At 43.2% G+C, this 18,712-nt stretch overlaps 1 pseudogene across 1 annotated transcript; it reads right to left on the reverse strand.

Moving 5' to 3' along the window:
- Positions 1-13,983: 13,983 nt before the first annotated feature.
- Positions 13,984-16,630, reverse strand: LOC147897928 (wall-associated receptor kinase-like 20 pseudogene; annotated as a pseudogene). The gene is made up of 3 exons (XR_015541651.1): positions 15,859-16,630; positions 15,677-15,745; positions 13,984-15,536 (listed from the first exon to the last, which is right to left on the reverse strand). The product of XR_015541651.1 is annotated as a wall-associated receptor kinase-like 20 pseudogene (transcript).
- Between the last annotated feature and the right edge of the window lie 2,082 nt (positions 16,631-18,712).

The following is an 18,712-nucleotide window of genomic DNA, read 5'->3' on the forward strand; positions in this document are numbered from 1 at the left end:
ACACATGGACATGAGCCCACCTCTTTATATGACTCACTCTTCCTATTTTCTAAAAAACTCATAATATCCCATACACAAATAACTCTCACCCCATACCAAGGTATTTATAATTCATACCCATGGTATTTACAATGAGCCATTCCACTCATCCTCTCCATCCCATACAATATCATAGAAAATAGAAATAAGTGAGAGCTGCTAGGCTATCACTTGATACTCAAACTCTTATCAAACATAGAGAAAAACAATACCAATGCCAAATTCAAAATATCAATTTTTGGCATCACAGTGCAAAGGTGACTACAATAGATGCATCAATAAATCATATGTGAAACCATAGATCTATCACACAATCATACCCATTATAGATGAAAGTAAGGATGATGAAGCAGAGGAGATCGATGTATATGACGAACGTTCTGACAACCTAAGCAATGCTCTTTGCATGGATGTCAATGTTGTTGTGAATGCACAGCTAGGAAATAAAGAAGGTGTTAACTTCTATGTTATTAAATGCACTAAAGTAAAAAGTCAAATCATTAAGCTAAAGATGGATGGGGTGGCACTATTGCAGTAGATTCCCATGTGGTCAAGGGACTGTACTATGAAAAATTTGGTGACTAAACTTGAGGTCTTAATGTAATCACATCTAGTGTGAAGTATCAAAATTCATATGCAGATTATGGACAGGTATGAACAAATATATAAAATGTCTTAAAAAACACACCACAATGTCATGGACAACATGCCATTTGATATGTAAACCAACCTTTTTTTTTTTTTTTGCATGGCCACTCCTTGCCCCTTATCCCATCCCTCTCTCAACATCATGTCACTTTCAAATATTTTATATTATGTATATCATGGCCATGCTATATGTCATGCCTTGTGTCTAAAATGTAGAACTGATATTAGAATCTTAAAATTTTCATAATTTAAGATGCAAGTACTAATAAAAACCATATTATGATAAGATTGATTACATATTCTAAAAAACCACATATTTAAAAAACTATATTCTGACAAGACTAATTATCTATTGTTGCATGGTTGCAGAATTGAATGGATGGGTATGAGGACTACAATAGAACTGCTTGCAAAAATGAGTTTTTACAATATATGATACAATATGTGAGCTACCTAAAGTATTCATTAACACACAGTCATGATTTGAGTATCGTTGCAAATTTCCATCACATTGTCCCATGCATACACAATGCGATTGGGTGCCACTAGCCAATTCCATAGCCAATTCAAAAGCATGGTAGTCAGAAAAGATTGCGACTCACAGGATGACCGGTGGTACATCTTTGGTGTAAAGACACAACAATCCCTTGGGTTATGCAAGAACTTGTGAGTAGTATCATCAACTAGAAGTGTCTTTGTGCTATTGCACTGAGGGTTTCCATTCCAAAACTTATTGAGATTTTTTCAAGAACACTACCTTGTTATTAGTACCTATAACCTCACAATTTGGACCAAGATATTCATAGGAGTTATGTCCATACACTTCACTAAGCTGGTCCTTTTCAACTAGAAAGCACACTGACAACATCTCTCTCACACCTAGCACCTTAACAGAAGTCCAGATAAAAACATGGAATTGCTTCAAACCCCACTAAAGAAATAATCTTGCATCTTGACACATGAAAACTTTAGCTCTAGGAGTGTGCAAAACCCATTTCAAACACTGATAATGTGTAGGGACTTTATGTCTTGCACGAATGCTGTGAGCCTAGACACCATTCACATCTAAAATTAGTGCATGGTCCTCATCTAGCAGTGGTGGGGGGTTCTATTCAAGATCCAAAAAAGTTTATGGAGCTAGTTGATGAGGAATTTCCTCAACCTATTCCTACTGCTACCCAATTCCCTCAAACTTTTCCTCCTATTGGCCACTGTTCTGTTCATCCTGCTACCCAACTTCCTCAATGTATTTCTCCTCTTTACCACATTTTTGCTCCTCAAGCTGCCCAGTTTCATCAATCTGTTCCTCCGATTTGGCCACCTTTCTGCTCCTCCTGCTACCCATTTTTCTCAATCTATTCCTTCTATTGGCCACCTTTCTGTTCCATCTTGAATAAGAAACAAGTAAGATGTTTTGTCTTGATTGCATAGTTTCTCTAGGGTTTGGCAAGTATCTTCTAGATTCCAAAGACACTTGTAAGCACTATCATCCAACAAGATGGTGTTTTTTTCATTGTACTATGGCTAGCTTACCCAAAAGGTTGTTAAATTTTTCTAGAACATGGGCTTTCATTGAGGGTGGATCACAAATTCTTGCTCTTTCTCACAATGCTCCTATGAGTACACTATATGGAACCTATGATATTGATATGTGGAACTGCAACACCTTGTGGAGGGGTAGCATCCCTAGCTCCTGTGACATCATGTGATAGGGCTACAACTTTGATAACATCCTCAGGTATCCCATGTTGTCCTTTTCTTAACATATCTTCCATAGTTTTGAGTTGTGGAGGCATACCATCATCGTGCAAAACAGAGGCTTCTGTTGGTTCACCATTATAACCCATCAAAACAACACTTGAATTTTAAGAGGATATTCCAACTAGACTACCTATACAAACAACACACCCTTCACCATTGTGCCAAATAATTGACAATAGAGAAACACAAATGGAGGACACTCTTCACACGAAAATTAAGAATTTATTAATTTTACACTATAAAATTACAAATGGAGCATTAGACCAGCATTTAAAGGGTGGAAACAAGTCATTGTAAATGCATATATGGTTTAGGGGATACACATAAAAAGAAATGAGTATATTCAGCACTGGTAATTGGGGAAGGAGCACCATTTGCAAGCAATGATGCCAAAGCGAGTACAAGTTTGATGGCCCTAATGTCTACGAGAACTACAATTTCTTGTAGGCTCTAGACTTTGATTGTCCACCTTTTTTTAGTGGTGGACCCTTTTCCCATTTCCTTGCACTCACCTACATAGGGGGTGTGTTTTGCTTATAACTCCATATTAGAGAATTTGGAAAAATCCTGATAATTTGGGAATTTTTGAGGGGTTGTAATTATGTAACATTCAATGTTTTTCATTGATTTTTCCCATAGATTTGGTAGTGTAAAGAATAAGGGAGAGAGATAGGAGACTCAAGTTCAGCTTTCTTCACAACACACAAAAGAGAGAGGACACAAGGTTGGAGGGTGAAGCCTTTCTTCACTTTTGCACACAACAACAATTACAATAGAAGAGGGAAATACCCTATATGTCAAACCCTAGAATACGTGGTTCATATGTGAACCCAAACCAAAACATACGTGGTAGTCTAACTACACCACGAGTACAACTAACATAGGCGGTGACATAAATGATAGTCATCCAGGAGATATGTCGGGGATAGAGCTTGATATCTCAACACTCCCCCTCAAGCTCAAATCCATCTCACGTACACCAAGCAAGCTCCTAAATCTGCGAAGCTTCTCGGTACCCAATGCCTTCGTAAAGATATCAGCCACCTGCTCCTCAGTGCTGACATAGACAAGATCAATCTCACCAGCTAGAACCTTCTCTCTCACAAAGTGATAATGCACCTCAATGTGCTTCGTTCTAGCATGATAAACTGGGTTATTAGCAAGCATGATGCTGCTAATGTTGTCACAATGAATGACAACTGCTGCATGAACTGACTGTCCCATATCTGCAAGTAGCTTCCGTAACCAAGCTACCTCACATGCAGCCATTGCTGCACCCCTGTACTCAGCCTCTGTGCTCGACAAGGCAACTGTTGGCTGCTTCTTGCTGCTCAAACTGATGGCACCACTCCCAAGGGAAAACATAAAACCACTAGTAGATCTCCTGTCTGAGATACTACCAGCCCAGTCAGCATCTGTGTATCCATGTACCTGTAATGCACACCCAGCTTCATAAAGCAGTCCATAATGCAATGTGGACTTCACATACCGCAGTATGCGCCTAGCCGCATCCAAATGTGGCTTCCTCGGTGCCTGCATAAACTGACTCACCAGCCCCACAGCATAGCTCAAATCTGGTCTGGTTATAGTCATGTAAATCAAGCTACCTACTATGCGCCTGTACATAGTAATATCTTCAAGAAGCTCACCTGTCTCTGCATTGAGCTTCACATTCTGCTCCAATGGAACAGAGATAGGCTTACAGCCTGTCATCCCATATTTGGACAGCATGTCCAAACCGTATTGCCTTTGCAACAGCCATATCCCACTCGGGGATCTAATAACCTCAATGCCCAAGAAGTAACGCAGCTCTCCCAAATCCTTCATCTCAAATTTCTGCTTCAACAGCAGCTTCACTTCATTAATGTCTGCATCACTATCACCTGTAATAATCAAGTCATCAACATAGATGACTATAAGCACAATCCCTCTGTTTGCCCTTTTCACATAAAGTGAAAAATCTGAATTGGAAATCTGAAATCCAATAGTGACAAGATATTGCCCTATCTTGTCTGACCATGCCCTCGGCGCCTGTTTTAAGCCATACAAGGCTTTGCGCAACCTGCATACAAAATCGGGGTGTGAATTATCCTCATAACCTTCTGGCTGCATCATATAAACCTCTTCCTGCAAATCACCATGCAAGAAGGCATTTTTCACATCCATCTGATGCAAAGACCATCCCTTTGCAGCAGCCATAGCAATTACTGCTCTCACGGTTGCCATCCTTGCAACTGGGCTGAAGGTTTCCTCATAGTCAATTCCATATGTCTGCGCAAAACCTTTGGCAACCAATCTTGCCTTGTACCTGCTAACAGACCCATCAGCATTGTGCTTTACTCTGTAAACCCACTTGCAGCCAATAGCCTTCTTATCATGAGGCAAAGGCATCAAATCCCAAGTGTGGTTTGCATCCAAGGCAGCCATCTCTTCATCCATAGCTGCTTCCCAATTTTTATGCCCTGCTGCATCCTCAAAACATGTGGGCTCTGGCTCCTCTAGAACCTTGACCATATAAGCATAGTGATGTGCTGTATACCCATCATATCTCAGCCTGTCAACTGGATACTTAATACGAGTGGACCTCCATACAACTGGATCAGTTGCAGGAGTCTTTAAATCATGCCTGCTTTTCCTTGCACCAGGTGTAACAACAGAAGGAATCCCAAGTTCCTCATCAAGGCTCATTTCAGAGCCACTTGACTCTCCATCAACATGAGAGCTACCAGCAGACACATCAAACACTGGAGCATGGTCTACTTTTTCTTTTCCCTTATGTGATACCTGCACAACACTATCAGGGCTGCCATGTGACGATTCACTAGATCTCAATCTCCCTGTCCATGCATTAGATCCACTAGTAGAGGACTCTCTGGGTCCACTCAAGGCTTGAGATTGCTGCTCTGCATTTATTGCAGCATTCCCATTTCCTGCATCTGCATCTCCTACCATAACAGTTGGTGCATACCAGCTGCTCATTTCATCAAAAACAACATCTCTGCTCACTTGCATTTTGCGAGTGGAAGGGTTATAACAGCGATACCCTTTCTGGTGTAGAGCATATCCAATAAAGATGCATTTTTCTGCCTTTGGATCCAGCTTTGTTCTCTTCTCATCACGAACATGAACATAAGCTATGCAACCAAATACCTTCAAGTGAGAAATATCTGGTTTTTGGCCTGTATACATTTCTTCAGGCGTCATGCCATGGACAGCTGCAGTGGGGGTTCTGTTCATAATATAAACAGCAGTTGCTACTGCTTCAGCCCAAAAATAACCAGGCATGTTTTTCTCATTTAGGATCGCCCGTCCTACTTCTGCAATATGCCTGTTCTTCCTTTCTGCAACCCCATTCTGCTGAGGGGTAGACCTGCATGAGTACTTCCTTTGAATTCCCTGTTCTTTCAGATATTCACAAAATTCTTCTGAAAAGTACTCTCCCCCTCCATCAGATCTTAGCACTTTAATATGCACACCTTTCTCTTTTTCAACCATGGCCTTAAAAGCCTTGAAATGGCTAAACACTTCACTTTTGTGCTTCATAAAATAAATCCACACCTTCCTAGTGTAGTCATCAATAAACGTCACATAATAATGGCATCCACCAATAGAAGCAGCTTTGGTTGTCCAAACATCTGAATGGATCACTTCCAAAGGTCTTCTGCTCACCTTAGCATTTTTGGGAAATGCATGTCTGGCCTACTTACCCATTTGGCATGCTTCACATACCTTTTGCATTCCCTCAACTCTGAATTTAGGCAAACCTGCAACAATGTTTTTCGTTTGCATAGATTTCAGCCTTTGTATATTCACGTGCCCAATGCGCTTGTGCCATATCTCAATATCTGCAATGACACCTCTCCCATGCGCAAACATAGCAGCTTTCACCTCAGGCATTTCAACATCCAAGGTGAACATTCTGCCATTTTTGTTGCCTTTCGCAACCAAGCGGCACTTATTTTTCAAGTCCTCAACAAAGCATCCATCAGGATTAAATCTAACCTGCAGACCTTGCTCAACCATCTGGCCAACTGAAACCAGGTTCTTAGTGATTTTTGGAACATGAAGTACATCTGCCAAATACTTCGTTTTGCCATCCTGCATAGCCAATGGCACTTTACCAACCTGCGTAATTGGGTGCGCAGTATCATCACCTGTTTCAACATAACCTGGCTTATCCAAATTTCTAACATCATGAAACCACTCACCATGACTGGTCATGTGGTTAGAGGCACCTGAATCAACATACCAAACATCATTGCAAGCTGCAGCATCTCCTGACATGGAGTTAACCATATGCTGCATCACAAAGAGGTGCTCATTTCTGTCGTCACCATGCCCACTTGATGATGCATAGTTGCTTTGCTGCAACTTCCCACTTTTGATGTCATTCTGCTTTTTATAGCATGTATTCTCCTTGTGTCCAGGCTTTCCACAATAATAGCATTCTGTGCTGCTATTTACTTGCTGGTTCCTTTGCCATGAACCACGGCCTCTTTGGCTCCCCCTGCCTCTAGAACTACCACGTCCTCCTCCATAGGACTGGTTTTCCTGTTGTTGTTGTTGGTTCTGATTTCCTGCACGGCCACCAAAACGGCCTCTTCCTCTACCCCTGCCTCTACCTGTATTCGAGTAGAAAGCAGTCTCTTGAGAAGTTGAGGTGGCTGAACCACCATTCCTTTGCTCTTCACTCAGCAAGAGAGCAATAAGTTCCTGAAAATCAGGAAATGTTTCACGGACTCCAATGGATGTCCGAAACTGTGCATAATCTTTCCCAAGACCATTCAAGGTCACGGACACTAAGTCCTCATCATCAACAGGTGCTCCAATGGAGGCAAGAGAATCTGCAAGGCCTTTCACCTTCAAAGAATACTCATTTATATTCAGATTTTTCCTTTGCACATTGTGCAACTCCTGCTTTAGCTGCATCTTTCGTGCTTTGGTATTTGTGCTATACAGCTTCACCAATGTATCCCATGCCTCCTTAGGCGTCTCTACATCTTGTATATGCACAATCATAGAATCTGAAATGCTAACAGACAGCCAATACAGGCATTTTCTGGCTTTTTCATGCCATTCTTTAAAGGCCTTCAATTCAGCAGGAGTGGGAGCAGCACCCAAAACTGGTTCTGTAGTTTCACCACTGATGTAATCCCAAACTCCCTTTCCCATAAGGAAGTTTGTCATCCTGAACTTCCATGCTTGGAAGTTGTTCTTGTCAAGCTTCTCACTGACAATGGTAGACAGATTCTCAGACATTTTACAAATCACGAATTGCAACAGCAACCTGTAAACACAGCAAATGCCTCACAAGGGCAAATAGCAAAACTTCTGCAAAAAGCCTCACAGGGGCAGATCTGCAACACTGACGAAAGTGGTATTTCACCACACAGTCACTTCCTAGTGACGATTTTGCATCAACAGGCAACAGGCATGAATCTGCAACTCCCAATATCTCTGGACACAGGCATACGATGCAATTTCTGTGGCACCTTTCCACCGACTAGCTGCGCAGTGGTCGCACAGCAAAAACAGGGCCTTTTTCTGAGTGCCTGCGAAGAACTTCCGCCTTCAAAACGGGCCCCGAAACAGCCTCAAATCAAAAAAACAAAGTCACCAAGGGCTTCGCCTTCTCCCGCAGCATATACTGCGCTCTCGCCACACCGCGAAGGGCCTCTCAATCTGTAACAGTGCACTCCTGCACTTCTGGCTGTGCTACCTGCAGAGATTTGCTCCCAAACTCGAAATAGGAAAGCAACACTGGTCCTCTTACCAGGACACCACAAACTTGGCTTGCTTTCTTGAGCTCCTTACCACGAACAAGGCTCTGATACCATGTAAAGAATAAGGGAGAGAGATAGGAGACTCAAGTTCAGCTTTCTTCACAACACACAAAAGAGAGAGGACACAAGGTTGGAGGGTGAAGCCTTTCTTCACTTTTGCACACAACAACAATTACAATAGAAGAGGGAAATACCCTATATGTCAAACCCTAGAATACGTGGTTCATATGTGAACCCAAACCAAAACATACGTGGTAGTCTAACTACACCACGAGTACAACTAACATAGGCGGTGACATAAATGATAGTCATCCAGGAGATATGTCGGGGATAGAGCTTGATATCTCAACAGGTAGTCCATCCAAATCTTGCAAATGTGCATGGTTTGCATCAACATAAATAAAATGTCAAATGTTGAGGTTTCGACCAATGCATGGTATTTTTTTAGGGGTTGCAATTACAATGCATTGAGTGCACTCCATTGACTTTCTCCCTGAATTTGGCCGTGTATATGAAACTCATAGTTTGGAGTGTGCATGTTCTGCATTAGCCAAGAAAAAGACATCATATGTTTGAGTTCAACAAAGCATTTTTTGCCTCTTATCGAAAAAAGGTGGTGTTCAAAAACACCATTTTAGTTTAGTTGGAGAAAAAGTAAGAATGTAACACTAGTCCTTGATATTTTGTCGAGTGTGCAGAACTTGCAACCACGAAGCAATGGTCTGCAAAAAAAGATAAATAAATCAATGTCATACCTTCCAAATATTTGTCAGTATTCAATTAAATTATCGTTGTGCAAGGAAAAAAAAGTCATGTTTTTCAAGTACCTTCACTCCATTGTGGAGTCAGCATCAGAGTTGGAATCTATTCTATGAGACAAACTGGATAAAGCTCGCTTGCGTGCAATGGTTGGTATCTTCACCTTGATGGGGAGGTTACTGCTCTTCGAGGAAACCTTCTTTGAGAGGATACCTTTTGGAACCCATGACCATACAATAGCATCAACAGATTCCCAACGTGGAGGATCACCTTTATTGTACATCCAAATCTTGTTCCAACAATCTACATACACCTCCTCAATTTGTGCATTGCATCTTTTGCATATAGGTGCCCAATATTGTATGAAAACCTTCTTGAAATTTTTAGATTTATTATCCTTCTGTACATCAGTTTGAGCAATGCCTAGCCAAATTGGGTAAAATTTTTTTTCTGGTCAGACCAAAAGAAAGTGTCCTTTTTGTACATCAATCATTGGATCAAATGATTGTTTTGGCTTTTTCCTTTGAGGTCCACAGTAGTGATCATTCAACTCTTCAATTCCTTGAAACTCATCGTTTTCATTATCAACTCTTGCACACAATCAATATGTTGCATCTTTGGCCAAAATCTCTCGTACACTGACTGGTAAGTAGGAGGTAGCTAGGAAGCATTGTTTAGCTAGTAAGCAGTAGCTAGTAATCAATAACTAGCTGTTGGTAAGCATTACCTAGCTAATAACTAGTCAGTATATAGATAGCTAGTTATTAAGTAGTACTTGCTAAGTAGTAGCTAGGTGGTAACTAGTAAATACCAAATACCGAATGAAAAACCACACAATACTTACTCTTAGGTATTTTGTTGCACCCAAGTGGGATGAACCCCATGATTTGCGCCCTTGTAGCATTTGATATTGGATGGTTGATTGCATGAAATTTCAACACATGTGATCTCTGCCTGGCACATAAGAACAAAGAACATGATATGGTATGGGTGTTTGTAAGAAAGCATGCAAACATCCACCATATCAGCATTTGCACCATAAATACAAGGCCACACCCAACACATGCACCCGCTATGTGATGAAAAGCATCCTTGAGCTCACGGCAAGAAACTTCTATTTTGAAGGGATGCAATCTTCAAATTTCGGTTGCCAACAACCATCAACATGCCCTTTCTTCAATGGGGCATACATTTTGCCTCCACTTGTAGCACAACTGCCTTTCTACATTCTTATATTGCTATCGTCATCATTGCCGTATTGTTAGAGAGTATCAACTCTGCATTCTTTATATTTTCAGGTTGTAATTCATCGGCCCTCGAATCTAGCCAGAAATCTACCCCACTACTATGCTAAATTTAGTTGTTGTCCATGAAGTCAAATTTGTCCCTTCGGACACTACCTACTGGTCAGAACCCTCTCGACTTACAGAAGTCGGGCATATCGTCTTTCATTCTTTCTTTCATGATCTCATGCCTTCATCATAGTCCATTGTTCTAACATCATTGATCTCATGCCTTCATCATAGTCTATTGTTCTCCCAGGGGTTTCACTCTTAGTACAAGGGGGACGTCACATGCATGCATGGACTTCAAGAAAACCACCTATATATGGTCCATGTAGCATAATAAAACACCCCTATTTAAGCTTATAAGGATAACACCAAAGGGGCACTATGTGCCCCCTTTCCTTAAATGTATGTTCTTTCTCAATTATTTAGATTAGACCATAAGAAAATTAGATGATATAGATTAGACCATCTTCAAATATTCACCAACAGGTAATGTTCATTTGTTTCCCCTGCATGGCGTAATACTAGCCATAGCTCGAGCTTAGTTCATGCATACTTGATACATGACTGAATGTCACTAGTCAAATTGTGTATGTGTGTGTACTATTTATGTTTAGGGGGTTAAAACTTGTATTTCCCTACATCCCTCCCTCCCCCCCCAAAGATGTCAAGTCCCCCATAAATTTAATTTAAGATTGGGAAAAAGTAAAAAGGGCCCTCACCCCTAATGTATTAGCTTATGCCTCATCTTCAAAAAACTCCCTATTGTACACTCACATGATATCTTTAGTTTCCCCTTGTGAATCACCCGGGATTGTTCTAAGCTCTTTTTTTAAAATCGCAGTCCATTAATCTAACCATCATTGATTGATCATTTTGACTTAGCAGAGTGTAGATTGCTATAGGTCTTAGTGCATGTAGAGAGAGGGTGCCATGTAGTGAGTTGGCTTAATAGCGTTCTCACTTATATGCCTCTATGAAGAAGAGGAACACTATATGCGTTCTTACTTATATGCCTCTATCAAGAAAAGGAACACTATAGATGCCTTGGTAGCTCATTGTATTATTGTACATCTACTATTAATAGACCTAGTATGGTAGGGCATGTATGCTCTATATCTTGCATCCTTCACATGGCACCATGCATAGTGCTCACATAGTGAGAGTTCCTATGATGATGAGGGAGAGTTTGGATGCCAATGATGTGATGCTTTGTGAACATCTAGCAGTCATGCACCTTTGATTGGTCCTTTGCTTAATTATAGCACTAGATCTTGGATTTTGAGTATTTTTGGGAGGAGAATCTAGGGCATCACCAATTTATTCAAGAAGGTATTGAGGAAGAGAGTTTCAAAGGATGTTTTCATTGAGCTTGATGCATGTTTTCCTAAGGATATCCAAAGTAATTTGTGAATTTAGTTTACAAAGGTGCATCTCCACCTCAACATTGGTTAGAGCTATTTTGAGAGGTTTTAGCCGTGGTTTGTGTGATATTCATGAGAGCACAACACATGTTGTCGATACCGTGTTGACTTTAAATTATTTTATGACATCTTTCATTCCCCTAATGGTCATAAGGCAATGGTCCTTACTAGTCCATGCAATTTCACTCTCTTTATTGTGTCCACAAGAGCAGGAATTTTCGTACCATTCCCTTACTTATGTGGAAGGGATATTTGGCACACGTGGTCGATTTGCTAGGCTTCCCATGCACAAGATGCAAGTGAGGTGGATAGTGCATTGGTGGGATTATGAGTATGTTATCCATGTGGCCCATGTGCTAAATGGTGGATAGTGCATTGGTGTCATTATGAGTATGTTACCCATGTGTCCCATGGCGTATATGCATGTTAAGGTGGACCAATATTTTAGCTAAATAGTGGGTGTTGGCTAGTGGTTGGCACTAGTAATTGAAGTTTAAAACTTAAGAAAAAAGGTAAAAATCGTAATTGAAATTCGAGCCCATCCAAGTACGAATTGAACTGCGTGGGTGTGCATGCAAGACATGACTTGATGTGTACTCGCACAAGAGCCTCCTATTCGTGGATTCCAAGCTCTCTCTTTCTCCCACATGTATGTTTTATTTCTTCAGCAACTCTCCAACCTTGAATATCTAATGATACACTCTCCCTACTCAATACTCCTACACACATTCTCCTTTTTGGGTTAGGTTGGCAACCACTTCTTGTAGCTTACATTGAAGGTTTTTGTGTTTCTAGCACATGATTTGTCTTGTTGCCTTTATATTTTGTTTCCCTGGTTTCCTTAGCTATTATTTAGCTCAATTAAGGTCAAAGTTCTGATGCTCACTACATTTTTTCTTATTGTGATGTATGATAGCCATGTCCAAGTTCCACGCTTCACATTTTGAAAATTCGCAACAGAAGTAATTTTGCAAAATAGAGGAGGATTTTAATTCTAAGTATATACTTAGTTTGAGTTGTGGGAACCCTTGCCACTTCTCATCCTCAGATGTCTCAAATGACCTATGGCTCTCTGTTTTCAAGGAGGTCCAAAAGGGGACAGGGCCAATTATATGTAGAATGGTGTGTGAAGATAGGTAGAAAGACTGCTCTTGCTCCACTACAAAATGTATCAAGAGAGGTCCATCAATAGTGGAGTATGCCTCACATTTGCAAGGGGATTTGCTTATGATTTTGGCAAGAAAGATGCCCATAGTAATGAAATGGTGCTCCCTATGGCATAAGCAAAGTTTGTAGAATAGTAAATCAGAAAATCAAAGAAGGAAAAGGATTTGGAAAAAACACGATGAGTGAATTACTTTGTTGCGACTCTAAAGTGACCCTAAAAGAACTGACCTTCCTCATCGACGATGGTTTCAGTGAGTGCTCCCTTTTGCAAGTGCGTGATGTGATTTTAAAGTTTCCTTGATCGCCATCTCTCTCAATCTCAGACACATCCTCTACATGCCAGTGTAAGAATGAAGGCGGATGACTAGAGTGGGATTATGGTGGTAGTTGCGGGCCGAGGGTTACGACAAGAGCGATGATTCTAGTGTTGATGAATCAGAGCAAGGGCGAGAGGAGCTCTTCACATAGTTGCTCAATGGATTACATTCTTGTGTGGAGCATGGGTTTCATGCTAGTGATATTTAACTTGGGGCGATACTCTTTCCCATAAAAGCCCTTTTCCACCATCTTAATAGACTTAAGAAAGGCTATCCCTTGATGCCCATTAACATCCAACACAAAATTAAACAATAACCTACTTTTTAGCTTAGGAGCATTAGTTTGAGATTAGTATTTTTCATAAAGCCCCTTTTATCACCATGCCATTAGGCTTAAGAAAGGCTATCCTTTGATGCCCATTAACGTTCAACACAAAATTAAACACCAACCAAGTTTCTACCTTGACTAGAAACAAAGGAAAACAAACATCCTCAAATTGGGAAAAAAATAAGTGGGGAAAAATTGGTTCTTTGGCGAGATTGTGGGATACACCCGAGTTTAAATCTCGTTTGCACAACTCCAAAGATTATTAATGGATGACCAAAGAGTTCCAAAAGGCTAGTAAACCTCAAGCGCACAAGTTTATTGGGTCATAAAAGAGAGTCCTCATGGGGTCCTAGCGTTCTTAAACACACCAAGAGTAAATGCACTCCCAATGTGCTCACAAAGCACCTCAAGATTCAACTAAGAGGGGCTTCATCACGAGAGTCTCCTCACCAAGCACCAAAAGATTCAACCAAGACGACTTCATCACCACAAAATTGTTCAGCACATAGTCAGTGGTGGGTGTGAGCAACCCAAAGAGTCAAATACAAAAGCAGTAGAAGCATCATCTTGGGAGGACGCTTATGGCGTTGGCGATGACACAGTCGACGATGACATAGTCGACGAGGCCGCAAAACTGTCTTCCGCACGAAAAACAAGCTGCCCCATACCAGGGATCCCATAGGCTTCTCCTCCTCCCTCCAACAATTTAAGCGAGTACTGGAGCTCCTCCACCACCTCCTTCATCGACGGCCTCTCGTTGCGGCTGTCTCTCAGACAGCTCAGAGCCAAGTACGTTACGTGCTTCATGCTCTCCACCACCGCTGTTGATCCTGTGGGTGCTGGAGATAATGCTGCTGTACTTGCTTCTGCTGGAAATGGTGCTGTTCGTGCAGCTTTTGCTGGGAATGTTGCAATACCCATTACTGATGATGCTACTGAAGACGGTGCTGATGGTTGTACTGAGAACAATCGAGGAATTGAACCTCCTGATCCCGAAGACGCTGCTAACAATCGAGACATCCCTGCTGCTGTTTCTTCCGCTGATGATGCCGAAGACGGTAAAGAAGAAGCAGCAGCACTCGAAGGGGGCGCCGAAGAATCAGTCGCAGTGAATAACCGCTCATCCATCACGTCCATGAGCCGCCCTTCCTGGGCTTTGCGCTGCACGTAAACGGCCAGATTCACGTAATCCTGCCCCCGGGCGAAGTCGATGGCGCGCTGCGAGGTGACCAGCTCAAGGAGGACGATACCGAAACTGTAGACATCACTCTTAGCAGTGAGCTGGTAGTTCCGGTAGTACTCAGGATCGAGGTAGCCGACGGTACCTTGGGCGCAAGTAGAGATATGGGAGAGGTCAGAGACGGCGAGTCGGGAGAGACCAAAGTCGGAGACGTGGGCATTGAGGAATTCATCAAGCAAGATATTGCTAGATTTGACGTCGCGATGGATGATGGGGGGGGAGGCGGAGGAGTGGAGGTAGGAGAGGCCATCAGCAGTTTGCAGGGCGATGGAGAGGCGGAAACGCCAAGGCAAGCGGGAGCCATAGCCATGCGAGTTCGAAGCAGAAGGTGAAGAAGAAGAAAGGTGGTGGAGAAGAGTGCCATTGGCGATGTATTCGTAAACAAGCAAAGGCTGTTCAGTTTCAACGCAACATCCCAACAATTGAACTAAACTCTTGTGATTCACTTGTGATAGTATTCTAACTTCGTTCAAGACTTGCTCTACGCCCTTCATGTTTCCTAGCTTCGCCACCTTCACAGCGACTTCTTTGCCTCCCTCCATCACGCCCTTGTATACGTCCCCGAACCCCCCGCTCCCCAACAGCCTCTCCCGAGCGAAGTTCTGCGTCGCCCTCCTCATCTCCCCGCTCGTGTGCAGCTTCGCCGACCTCCCCCCTCCCACCGCCGTCAGTATCGCTTGCCTTTCCCTTGTTAGCTTCTCCCTCGCCCGCCTCTTCCTTCTCCACACCGCTGATATGCCAAGCACCACCATTAGGGAAGCCGCCAGACCGACGGTCACGCCTGCACGCCCAGTTCAGGCTTTCAAACTCAACAACGATCCGACAACAGACTTTTTGAGCTTCTACTCAAACCGGTGCTTAGGCTAAACAAAACTTTTGAGCTAAACGTGCACGATCAGCTTCTACTCGTATCGGTGCTACCTGCGATGATGGGCCCCTCGTGGCGGTGGCCTCCGCATCCAGCCGAGCCATTCGTGCACAGAGCGTTATCTGCTCAAAACGTTTCAATCAACATTGTCCCCACAACAATCTCTACAATGAGTCGACTCACTCTGCAACTTAGATTCTTCAAACTGGGACTCGGGCTACCTAATTAAACAGACCTGGAGTGCACAGTCCCGATGACGGATTCCAGTGGTATCCTCCGTTGCACAAACATCTCAACGTGCTGGTCCTCGTGTCTCTCTGGCAAGTCGAATCTTGAGAGCAATTCTTTTGAGACGTACAAACCGGTTCTAATGGCGTTGTCCATTCCAGTTCGATTCCATAAGTCCATGTGCTCGCTGGAAAGCTCGGATTTGCGGAAAGCACGCTCACGTACGCTGTACAATCTCCTCCCGCCGCCACTGAAATTTTGTGAGACGTTGAAGACCACGCTATGAAGGTGCAGCACAGTTTATTACGGCATGCGCTGCCTTCGCTGTCCTGTGCCACAAATTGGGAGCACAGACTATTCGAAGAACAATTCAAGGGAGAAAGGAGAAGCGTGGAGGAACAGTTCAGCAGCATCACGGTGTTACTGCTGGAAACATTGAAGGGAAGACTGGGGTCTATCGAAAAGCCACCGTCTCGCAGATCTGTCGTGCTACATGAAGTCGAAGATATGCTAGGCGTGCCGATAACTAGTCTCTGAGATCCGGGATTGATGCTGATAATTGGATACGTTCCCGAAAGCGCCTTAAAGCTGAGCTTTTTCTGATAATCGCAGACCACTTTGTATTGAGGGTCACCGCAACTACTGGACGAACTCAGAGGATACGGCAAGGTAAAGTTGCCACATTTCGGACAAGTAGAAGCATTGCCAAGAAGCCCGCAACAAAGGAACAAAACCACAGCGATAAAGGTACGAAGAAACCTCTGATGAAGTCTCCCCATGGCTTGGTGTAATGGATGAGACTCGGAGGGCTTGGAAATCGTGGGCGCTTCTCGAGCTAGATCTACGTGCTAAAAACTTGCATGTGGCTCAGAAGCGATTTGGGCTAGAAAACGATGCGAACTGTAAGTCTAGGAAAGTGAGGAGGTGAGGTTCTCTGAAGTGGTGTTCAACAGGAAGCTGCAAGTGGGCGAGTGCAAATCGTAAAGGACGGTGCTAGAATCGACAGGGCAGCAGTCACGGAGGGTGAAAGAATGAACGTGAGCAAAATAGGGGTCCAATCGCAAGTAAATGAAATACGACTACGCCACGTACCCTCCACCTTTGAATACTCCACACCCTATAAAAGCAACATCCTGATTGTTATCTCGAGAAGCCTTTTCACCACCTCCTCTCGTGGGTCACGCTGCACGACCTCCTTCCTTTTGACCACCATTTTTTCCTCCTCTCGTGGGCCACGCTGCACGACCTCCTGAGTCCTCCTTCTCGGGTCCATGGAGTGAATTGGAGCACATCAAGTGTAATAGTTCACATCTATTTGTCATTGGTTCCAATTTAGCTCAAATTTAGTGAATCTCATTAACTCCCTTCTAGAATACATGGCCCTCCATGAGTTTCTATGCACCTTTTAGAATACACGGCCCTTGAAGATCTTGATTGATTGAACCCCTTCACCTCTCCCAGCTCTTCACGACTTCCCTTGAATTCAACCTTGTGTCTCGTCGAAAATGCTTTGTACACTTTCTAATGGCCAATGAGTTCTATTGCACATTTGTACATGTAGAGGGACTTGTAGGCAATTAGATCAACCTGTTGATAGAGTCTTACTTGAGTTAGCTCATTGGTTAATTGCTCCTACTCATGTCCATAAAAGAGGTGGCACCCCATTTTGCTAGCCCATAGATGCCTCAAATCACTCCAAGCTATCATCTGATACTTGCCAATGAAAAGGCACTAACCAAGCCCATTGGTCTTACATGAACATTGTGTTGCTTGACAAGGATTGCATGAGCTAGGCTCCATCTAATGAAACCCCACCATCCAACACAACTTTGACTTCCAAAAACTTTAAATGGAGCCCTAAGATAGTTGGACGGATTGTTACCTCCATAAACATCGCACCATTACTTGCACATTTTCAAGCTTTTTTTTTTAAGAATAAAAGAGTAATTATATTTATAGGAGCGGGTTAGGCCCAAAGTAGAGACCCAATACAAAATTTGGGTGTCTATAGAAGTAAGGCCCGCAGCCTATGCTATGCCAACAGAGAAACAAACTTAGTTACAAGATGCAACCGATAGAGAGCAAGGCATGATTGGTCACGGGTTCCTTTGCATCTAGCATCCACATTAGGGAGAAATGGGGTCTCAAAAGGGCCTCATAAGAAATGGATTAGTCCTTATGAAAGGGCCATGGTAGGGCACAAAAAGTTCTAACCCCCCCTCACCTAGGTGGGTTAATCCCCCAAGTGACCCCACCTCTTACACCTCTTACACAATTCTTACTCCTAGGTGGGAACCAGTCCTTACACCTCTTACACAATTCGAATCTCCTTCTCAGTCCTCCCTCCCTCCCTCCCTCCCTCGCTCCCCCTCCCCCTCCTCACTCCTTGGACTCCCCCTCCCTCCTCCTCCCCTCCACACCTACTCCTCTCCCCTCCCCCTCCCTCCTCCTCCATGCTTGCTCTTGCTCCACGCTCCCTCCTGCTCCTCCTTACCTCCTCCTACACGCCTACTCCTCCTCACCCTCCACACCTACTCGTCCTCCCCCCTTCCCTCCTCCTCCATGCCTATTGGTCCTCCCCCTCCATCCCTCCTCTTCATCTACTGGTCCTCCCTCCTCCATCCCTCCTCCTCCTCTCCCTCCCCCTTCATGCGTGTTGCTCCTTCAAGCCTACTTCTCCACACCTTCTCCTTCTCTACATTCCTTTATCCATGGCACCATTTGAGGATATCTCCAACAAGTACCAGGTTCATCTAGAGTTGGAGGCTGACTATGCAAGCACACGTAGTCTAGGATTGAGGAGACCTTCCAAGATCCACAGTCTTCGTTTGCAAGGAGAGAAGCATCTCAACCTTTGGGTA

This window comes from Dipteris shenzhenensis, chromosome 10 (assembly GCF_047967505.1).
Source record: "Dipteris shenzhenensis isolate YYH24624 ecotype China chromosome 10, Dip_SZ_1.0, whole genome shotgun sequence".
NCBI lineage: Eukaryota > Viridiplantae > Streptophyta > Polypodiopsida > Gleicheniales > Dipteridaceae > Dipteris > Dipteris shenzhenensis.